We start from the raw sequence: 10446 nt of genomic DNA on the forward strand, positions 1-10446 counted from the left end.
CTTAGGCGTGCGCTCGGCCTCTCCCATTTGGGCCACGTATGGCAACTGTTAGGAATGCCTAATTTAGGCGTGCGCTCGGCCACCCCCAATTGGGCCACGTATGGCAACTATTAGGAATGCCCAACTTAGACATGCATCATTCCTTCCGAACTAGGACATAATGCAGTAACGACTAGGCTTGCAGCATTTAGATGTGCCTAATCGTTTGCGCATTTGGCCCATAGCATGCCTAACTGAAATTCTAGTCGGGGAGTTTTTCTTTTTTGAGAAGTTAGAAGGATTAGTATACTGGATGACGTGTAGAAAACATTTGGAAAAAATTGCAATTCGTTGAAATCGCGAAGAAAATTGTGAAGGTCACATTTAACAACTTTTTTGTATTTCAGCTGGTAATGAAAATTTGAAAAATACGTTTTGTACACCTATATCAATTATACACACGCTGAAAATTTCATCGAAATTGGTTAACGTTGCTACGAACTACAAACGGTTAAAAATTCTGAAAATCTTACTATTTCACAAATTTCGGCCTATAACTCTAATAAATCTGAAGATTCTTACATCTTTCGATGCCTGTCGTTTGTTTCTGCATCAATGATCTACAGATCTACAAAACGTATTTTATAAATTTTCATTGCAAACTCAAATAAAAAATTCATTAAATGTGATCTCTACAATTTTCTTCGCGATTTCCACAAATTGCAATTTTCTCAAAAGTTTTTCCACACGTCATCTAGTACACCAATCCCTCTAACTTCTCCAAAGAAACTCAAATCGTTAGGTCAAATTTTAAAAAATTTACACTGTTCTAAATAGTGTCCGAATATTAGGACTAGTGACTGAAAAACAAAGAATGGAAAAAAAGTAAAGAAACAGGTATATAGGAGCGTTACGAGTTGTTAAACCGAGTACGATTATATTCGTTTCACGATATTGCTTGCCCCGGACCCGTTTTGTTTCTCCTTGTATTTCCTCCTCTCTGTTTTCCGATACTCGCGATCGGAAGCGACGTTTAAACGCCGTTTTCACGGCAACCGTCAACAATAACTGCGCGATCAAGCAAAACATTGACGCGTTGAAAATTCCGACGTTTAACGAAAAAAAAAAGAGAGAGAAAGAAGGAAAAAAGGACGGAACTTGGAAATTGTGTACGTCGAAGTGAAAACCTCCGTTGGGGTTCGACGCAGAGTTGTTTCTCGTCTTGCACGAGTTGTGAATGGTACAAATGTGTTTAGAGCGTGAAGCAGAAAGGTTTTTCGGGGATTTTGAATAGTTAAATATCCCTTAACGCGTTGAGTGCTGGGGCAATTTCGTCTGACTTTCCAGAGAGGCTGCGATGACCCACGTTATTGCGTGAATTAGATATGTTATTTATCAACAGCGATATGGGTCATTGATTGTATGATGATTTTACTGTATACGCGGCATTCAACGTGTCAACTCTTTAACTGGGGATGATGAGTTAACTCGTCATGGAACTTCGAAAATGACACACGTAAATTTAAACCTGATACATCGTTTATTTTTCTAAGGTCTAAGAACAGAACGTCGTAATTCATTTAATGCCGCGCGCACAGAAGGCATTTTTGGCAAGTTAGCTTCCCAGTTGAAAGATTAACCCCTTAACGCTCATATTTCTCTCTATCGAGCAAGCAATGACATCTGAGGACAGGCAGCGGCAAAATAGTCGCGGTCTTTTGTTTTAGGGCCTGTGGCCGCGTGGCTCGCCTAAACGAGTCAGTCTGAAATCTCACGTAGTGCATTGTATGTCATCTCATAAAGAATAAAGAATAGTTTAATAAATATAACAACTAAATATAACAAAAAGTAATCAATTTGAGAAATAAGTTAGCTATTCATTTATAACTGTGATTCACACTTTTGCTATAGAATAGGAAAAGTAGCGCAATATGAAAAGCAAAAGAAGGTAATTAAACAAAATTGCACTTCTTCGAGGATTAGTTGTGCACGTGTAAGACACGAGTATAAGCGTTAAAGTGTTAAACACCTGAAAGCTCCAATGGGAAGCTCAATCGAACGAGATCCCCGTCAATTTTCCAACATACACCCTGGATGAATGACAAGAAGAAATATGAGAGTGGTAACGAATGGACTGAGAAACGCTAAGTATGTGAGAAAAATTATGCAGCCAATTTCTATGCATCCAAGAGCAAAGTATAACTACCAAAGGAGATAAAGAATGAAAGAAAGAACATTTAGAAATGAATGACAAGAAGAAATATGAGTGTGAAAAATTATGCAACTAATTTCTATGCCTCGAAGGGCAAAATATAACTACCCACGGAGGTAAAAAGATAGAGAAAAAGTATTATGTAAAACATGAATGACAAGAGGAAATATAAATGTGGTAAGGAATGGATAAACAAATGAGAAAAATTATGCAAATTATCCAAACTACCCAAAAAGATAAAAAAAAGAATCTTGACTGAAACTTCGAATATGGAGAAACGTAATAACGATCGGTAAAACGATCCTCGTCTACCGTGGTAACTTGCACGATCAGCCCTGTGTCTGACTATCGGCAGACCCTTTCTACTTGGATCGTTAGGTTCGTACACGGGCTCTCTCGGTAGGGAGTCGTATGAGTAATTCAAGAGGCGTAATTCGATTCCGCGTGTACGAATCGCGATGTGACATCCTATCTGAAGATCGATGAAGTCTTTCTGGGCCTGCACGTAACCGTTGCGGCGTTTGAAACGGGATGACAAACCTTTGCGCGATAGCTAGCGACGAGTAATACGTCAACCGTGACAGCAGGAGCGGCTCTAGCTCGCGACGAGACGAATGAATTTTTCAGAAACCGCTCGACGAAAAGGAAAATCCGTGAGGTTGCACATGGCCGCGAGAAAAGCAAAAGCAAACCCAGCCTCGACGAAGTTCCCCACGGTATCGATCGTATCGATGGATAAATAAATAAATACCGTTGCTTGGGTGGATGAAGAGTGGTCGGTTCGATTCGTTCGATGAAATCCGATTACGGGGCCAAATTTTCCCCTCTGTTCCGTGTCGACCTTGATCAATCGGTGTTATCGAGGATACTCGTGTAATAGACTGATTAGTCGAAGAATACCGAGAACGTGACCTTTTAACACTGGAGCGATGATTGTTAATGTATGGATGCGGTCGTTGTTTTCGTCTATGATACACGCGATTCGATATATTGTAGAGAGAGAGAGAGGGAGGGAAGGAGAGACGGTTCAGAGTGAAAGAGAAAAGAGAGAGAGTGTCGGAGTGAGAGAGGAGAGAGAGAGAGAGAGACCAGAGGGAGGAAGAGAAAGAGAGAGGATTCAGAGTGAGAGAGGAGAGAGAGAGAGTTTAGGAGGAGAGAGAATCTAGAGTGAGAGAGAAGAGAGAGAGACAGAGTCCAGAGAGAAAGAGGAGAAAGAGAGAGGATTCAGAGTGAGAGAGGAGAGAGAGAGAGTTTAGGAGGAGAGAGAATCCAGAGTGAGAGAGAAGAGAGAGAGACTGAGTCCAGAGAGAAAGAGGAGAAAGAGAGAGGATTCAGAGTGAGAGAGGAGAGAGAGAGAGTTTAGGAGGAGAGAGAATCCAAAGTGAGAGAGAAGAGAGAGAGACAGAGTCCAGAGAGAAAGAGGAGAAAGGGAGTCAGAGACCAGAAGGAAAGAGGGGGAGAAAGATAATTCAAAGAGAGGGAGACAGAGTCCAGAGAGAGAGAGAGAGGGAAGAATGAGAGTCCAGAGAGAGGAAAACATAGTCCAGAGGAAGAGAGGGCAAAGAGATACCAGAGGAGTAGGGGGAGAGAAAGAGAGAGAACCACCAGAGGGAAGAGAAAGGGAGTCGAGACGAGGAGAGAGCGAAAGGGTAGAGAGGTGAAATTAATTTGGGAAATCGGTTAATCGCTCCGGGCAGATGGTGTGGAAGAGCAAGTGGTGGTTCGATGGAGGATCAATAGGATGATGCATCGCGTCAACGGTAGAATATCTGGTGTCGCGTTCAGTGTACCCATTTTATTTTCCACACAACGGCAAGTAACCCATTCGAACATAACGTTTACGGACAGTTGGATGAAAAAGCTTCGAGTAGAGGTGGCAATTGGTCTCTACCCGTAATAACGAGACAATGACAGTTATCAGGTTAATAAACGGTCAATTAATAGACATGAATATGCGTGGTTGTCGCTCGTCGATTAACGATAAACTGGTAAATAGCGGAGATCGAGAGAGAGAGAGACGATAATGTAGACACGACGTTAACGTCGGTACACTTTATCACGAGGCGGCTCTTCGTTATTTCAGCGGGAAGATTTTCATAAGAACCCCCGGATTAAAGTTAACCGTATTTGTGTTTACGTGTTTTTCTTTTTCTTCCCGTTTTCTTTTTAATAACGTTTCTGCGAGTTTTCCAGGCGCCAGGCCTCTTTGATCTTCGCCGACCGGGAGCGAACTCCTATCTCTTCGCGCAAATAGATACGCCTTCAGAGAATAATTAATTTCGCAGCCGGTAAACGTTCCACCCCTTTGCAGTTGTTAATGAGATGCTACGAGACTTTCTCTTTTTTCTCTCTCTCTCTCCTTATCCGTTTATCCTCTAACGATACGTACCCACCCAGTTCGAATCAGGTATTCTCAATACCTAACACGGTTATAAAGAAAAGCTAACAGAGACTTCATTCTGTTTCAATTCTCCCACGGAGTAAAGTTTACGAAAGGATTTCTAAGATTTCTAAAATATAGAAAGTGTTGGATTACTGCGAGAAATGAGTGTGTGTGCAGCGTGGCTCTTATCATTGCGAAGTGAACTGCCTTCGTCGCGTATAAAAATAAACAATAGCTTATAATTGAAATACCAGTTTTTATTTTATCACCTAAATCCAACAGAAAGTCCAAGATCTAAATTTCCCAACGTTTATTCCTTAGCGTCTCGTCACTACAACACTAATCGCCGCCCTTGTCAGACTTTTCTTTTCTTTGTACCCGCGTAGACGGTAGAAGTGCAGATAAAAAGCGTCAACACGCAAAAGTTTCCAGAGTCCACTACTCCACACTTTCCTCAATGAAAGCCTCGCGCTAAAATTAATTCACAACCACCGCCACCTTTCCAAACCATCGCTCAAACACCTTAACCTAACAGTAACCGCTCATTAACCACTGCGAAACGAACGAAATTGAACGGACGATTAGCCGATAATGCGTCAACATCGGGTCCGTTCGCTGGATTTATCGCAGGCATATTCTAACTCACGACCCTGAGTATGCACCCACCTACATATACATGTAATATAAACGAACGAGAGCACGATGCCTACCGAACGTTTCTGGCTGTGGTACAGGAATCCACGGGGGTGGCTTAAATGAAACGCTGCCCTTTCTCTCTCTCTCTCTCTCCTTTCCTCTTAACCAGTCGCCCTCGACAACCTACACCCCTCTAGAGTTCCTCTCTGTCTCACCCAGATCAATAGGGCACCAACGAAACTTCTCCTACCACTTTACCTCCGGACCAATACGTACAGCGACTCTCGTTCCTGTTTCCGGAGGTCGTTCGCCTGTCCCCCCATAAATATATGGCGTAACAGAGCCACCAATTAGCCATCGGGACAGCCGTGTCGCGGGCTATACGTATAAGCGCGAGTTCTCTGGTACCCTTTTCCCGGGGCTGATTCGCGCGAAAATTGCAGGATTCGTGGCGCTACGGCTAATTCCTCTGTAACATCCTCCATCTCTCTCTCTCTCTCTCTCGTGCTTCGAAACGCTGAGGTAATCGCGCTCAGTGCTGAGTTATGAAGTTTGAAACGCGCCGATGGTAGGGCTGCGAGTCGCGAGCTTTTATTTCCCTTCGGAGCCTGATAAGGGATCGGAGGAAATTTCTGCGCCGCCTGAAACCACTCTTCCGCCACACCACCACGGTTACTACGGCCTGGCCGCCCTCTCCATCAGGCGTTTTCTTCGTTTTTACGCCTCGATGTGAGACGTGAAAGGTGTAATTCGCGAAGTGGCGGCGTTTTTATTGCTCGAATATCGTACAGCGACCGCCGCGTCTATTTAGTTTATAGGATCGCCAGCAAACATGGCGTCGCTCTTTATGATCTAAAAGGAGGGGGATATTGAATTAGCCTCTTTTTTCTCTTCTTTTTTGCCGAGGTGAAACGTGCTTTATAGATAGCTTTTTCTGTGTTTTTTAAAATTTTTCGTTGATAACTGGGAATGGAGAAAAAGCGTGGGAGATTTGGCGGAAAATTTGAAAAATGCTGAAAGGAGTAGGAATAGAGTAGAAGAAGTGAATCGACGTCGCGTGCTTTTATCGTCGCGGGAACGGTGGTCGTCATAAACGCGGCCCCAGACCAGGATCATAATAACTTAACGCAGATTTAGCGACGGTAAAAACGCACACGGCTCGCATTTATTACGGGGCTGAATTACCTCGGCGCGGCCCGGAATCGTGTGAAAGACTTATCGCGTTTCCCCGCGTATCCCCCTTAATACCTGACCCGCCACAATGTCTCCGGCTGCGCGTTAATAATCCCGCTTGTTTCGTTAATTGAGTTACGTTTGTTGCCGGTGAAATGACGGTCACCGTTCACGGGATAATAAAACGATCGTTTATTAACCAGAAAGAATAACCAATTGAGTTAATAAACTCCAAAATACAACGACTGAAATGTCTACGGTAGTATTTCTGTGCGTGTTCAGAGTAGAACGAGAGTGGCGTGAATGGAGAATATGTACTCGAGCTGGAACGATGAATGTGAGAAAGAGGAGTGTTTTGGGATTGGTGTGGTTGGTGGAAGCGATACTGCGAGGTTGTGAAATCTGTTAGGCGTTAAAATATACGTAATTCGGAGATAAAAGATTCCTTCGTTGCAGTATATTTAACCCTTTGCACTCGAGAGGCGACTAAGAAGCGATACTATACGTACCATTAGAGGCAACTCTCAGGATGATATTTTCCAAGACAGCAAGTCTATGGACCACCGTGAATTGTTCACTACACGTTCAAAGACCTCAGCAGTGAAATACTTTGAAAGAACCAGCTTCTAATAAAAATACACTACACCAATACTGAAGTAAGATAGTTATATTCGTTTATTTCTACGTTAATTTTAAAAAATTACATTAAATTTTGCTACTTACTTATAGAAAAAAAGGCCTTCGAGTGCAAAGGGTTCACCTCTTGGCTACTGAACGCCATATAGTGACTTTCGCGAATAAATAAATTATTACTTATTCATCTATAATCTCTGTTCCGATGTAATTTCACAGTGAAAAGCATCACCAGAGACAAGTCGCAGTACTACGTTACTTACGCGTTTTCCGCGTCAAACCGTGCCGTGCAGAGATACAGCACCGCGAAAACTTTAGACGTAATTAAGAGGTTAAAATTTGTCTGCGCCTTAGTCGTTCACTGTTGCAGGTTAATTTTTATCAATACGGAAATAATACTACGGAGCACAAAACTACAGAAGCTTAATACCGTATTAACCCCTTAAGCTATGATTTCTTTTCTCACCGTGCATCTAAGCGTCAGCCATTTTCTGTCTCAGTACTGCATCAGGTAACGAAAGTTAATCTGTTACAGATTAATTATATTTAGTACTCCTCAGTTTTGCAAGTCCAAACGAAAGTTAGGATTGCAATTTATTTTCCTTACCGATAGAATTATCTTTCTCACATATTGACCAAAATCTCTGTCACGAGTCTGACGCGTTGCTATATGTTAAGGGGTTGAGTCAAAGAACCTGAGCAAAAATTCTACATATACAGCAACCTCAATCGCTGTATGCGCTCACGCGGTCGCGAAAAATTTAAATCGCAATTAATCGAAGTTTGTTCATACTCGAGAGCTATCTGCACGCGATGTTAATTACAGGAGTCGTCTCGCAGGTTATTAATGCCCGCCGCGGACGTTAATTGCACGACGAAAGTAACAAAAGCCCAACGGAGGCCGGGATCCACGGAAAAAGGTAACATCGCGAGCGAGAGTTAACGGCTGCGTAATTAATATCCGCGTGAGACGATGAAACGGAACATTGTCCAGAGGCTTATGAATAATTACGCGACAGAGGAACATCGAAATAAAAACAGCGATCACCGGGGCTATCCGGTAAAAATTATCGCCCCGGTATACTTGCCGTGGCGCGCGGTTCGCGTGTAAATAGAAAGTAAGACGACCGCGCTTTAGTAAAGTTCGCCTCCGCGGGAGAAATTAAGTGGTGGAAAATAATCGTGAATTCCTGCGTGTTCTCAACGCGCGCGAGAACCAACGCCGTTGAATGGTTCCTCCTGTAATTAATGCTCCCCCTTGAATGGGCGCTTTGAGCCGTAGGTCATCGATTACCTTTATGGACTCGTAATTACCCGTGACGTAACCTTCTCTACTTCACCTTCGTCCTCGCGTTTTTATTCCCCAACACCCCGTGCCACGTAACAGCGTATATCAACGTGAAAATTAAATAATAATTGTGGGGGTTTGGTGGTTCGCGTGATTCACACTGGCCAGGTGTAATTTTCAACGAGATGTGTTTAATGGAAAATAAAGCTGTACAGATGCACTTGATATCGTTCCACGCGAGTCTTGCTCGATACAGTAATTCCCGTATTGGTTAAAATTAATCTGCGAATCAGTATCGAACACTCTTCTTTCGCTCTTTTATCGTTCCAGCTCGGTGCCCATTAGCAGCCCTTCGGGCGGGCAAGGGCGCCCGCCGATGCCCGTGGGCAGATGAGGGCAAAATTGCGGGCTAATGATGTTACATACGTATTTCATGTATTTTTATATTATATTATACAAGATCTTGCAACAGTTCATTAAAGATTGGTTCTTTCAAACCATTTCGCTGCTTAGACACTTGCGAGAGGCCCATAGACCTTTTGTCCGGTGAAATTAATTTTTTACCAAGTGGTAGACAATCATGTCGCTTCTCAGTCGCCACTCGAGTGCAAAGGGTTAAAGTGGAATGGGAGAAAGACACTTGTGTTTCAAATCTTCGAAACATAATTCTCCTTCTCAAAACGGGCGATGGTTACTATTAGGCGTAGAAATGGATTCTTTCCGACTTTTGGGTAGAGTCTGTGGGTAAATAACACGTGGTCGGAGTTTTTTAACACATGTGTATTTAATAAGGACAATTGCACAACGAAGATAACAATGCATTAATGGGAATATTGATCAGCCGAACAATGCACTCTTATCATATCTCACTTATTCTCACTCTCTTATTGTTTTCATCAACCACGCTGCTCTACTGTTTACTCTCCCACAATGCACTCTTATCATAACTCACTTATTCTCACTCTCTTATTGTTTTCATCAACCACGCTGCTCTACTGTTTACTCTCCCATTCCATCTAACTCACTGCCCGCTTCGCCAATCTCAAGCCTTTTCGAGCATCAGCTATAGATCACACCGACTCCCAGAATGTCTACCTATATACAAAACAAACACACGACATTCACGCCATCGTTCACAACACATTCATGAAACCAAATCCACAGAGTCAAAGTATTATTTAAGAAAAAATGAACACAGATCAATCGTTGAAATAATTTCCATTATTTTTTAAGACATTTTGCCATTTTTCTCGCGGCTTGCGAATACCATCGCGACAGAATCTCGTTGGCTTTGAATGAATTACTTGTTGCCCGCCGGTTTGATACGCTGCCCGTGCGGGCAATGACCGGACAGCACTGTTCTACCTCAAATATTCTCCGTTCGTGTAATTCTTGTTCCAGACTAAATACGCAGAGAAATTCTATCACAGGTAAAATAATATTTCATTGAATTAATACGATCCGCATATAATATCGTTCAATTTTCCTCATCTGACACACATTTCTCTGACTTCCCGAAATAATAACCGGTGCAATTTGTCTGTTTCTCCGTCAACTAGCCGTCTAATCCCTGTCGACGGTAATTATTCATCGAAACGTTCGTTCGGTATCTCGGTCACGATACTACCGTTCATTAATTACCCCTTGACTTTCGTGCTTGCTCGCAGACGCTTTATTTTCGCGGCAATCATCGTCGACAAACGATTAGTGTGGCTCTTCGCCGGAAATTCTCGGTCCACCGTCCACCGACACGTGACGCTGCCCTGGAATTATATCCACGATTTCCATGTACTCACGTACCTTGGGAAGCATAGAACCACAGAATTGAAGTTGGCGAACTTTCACTCCGTGAATATTGACACGCGATAACACACACGATTCCGCGAATTGGACAGCATTTAATTATATACGACGAGACTTCTGATGTTTTTTTTTTTTTTACGTGGGGAAATCCTCATGGACGCCCCGCCCCCCGGGGGAGGGGGGCGGAGTAGTGCCGGACTCTTACCGGCTAAAACCCCACGGTGGCCATCCTCGGCACTCCGGGGGTGGGCCCGGGATCTCTTACGAACACAACCGGACCCACCCCACGCCGGACTCCTCCCTCGAGATGTTCGAGGAGGGAGGGGCTCATCCCGGAGG

Source organism: Habropoda laboriosa, unplaced genomic scaffold, assembly GCF_001263275.1.
Source record: "Habropoda laboriosa isolate 0110345459 unplaced genomic scaffold, ASM126327v1 scaffold22, whole genome shotgun sequence".
In the NCBI taxonomy this organism is placed as follows: Eukaryota; Metazoa; Arthropoda; class Insecta; order Hymenoptera; family Apidae; genus Habropoda; species Habropoda laboriosa.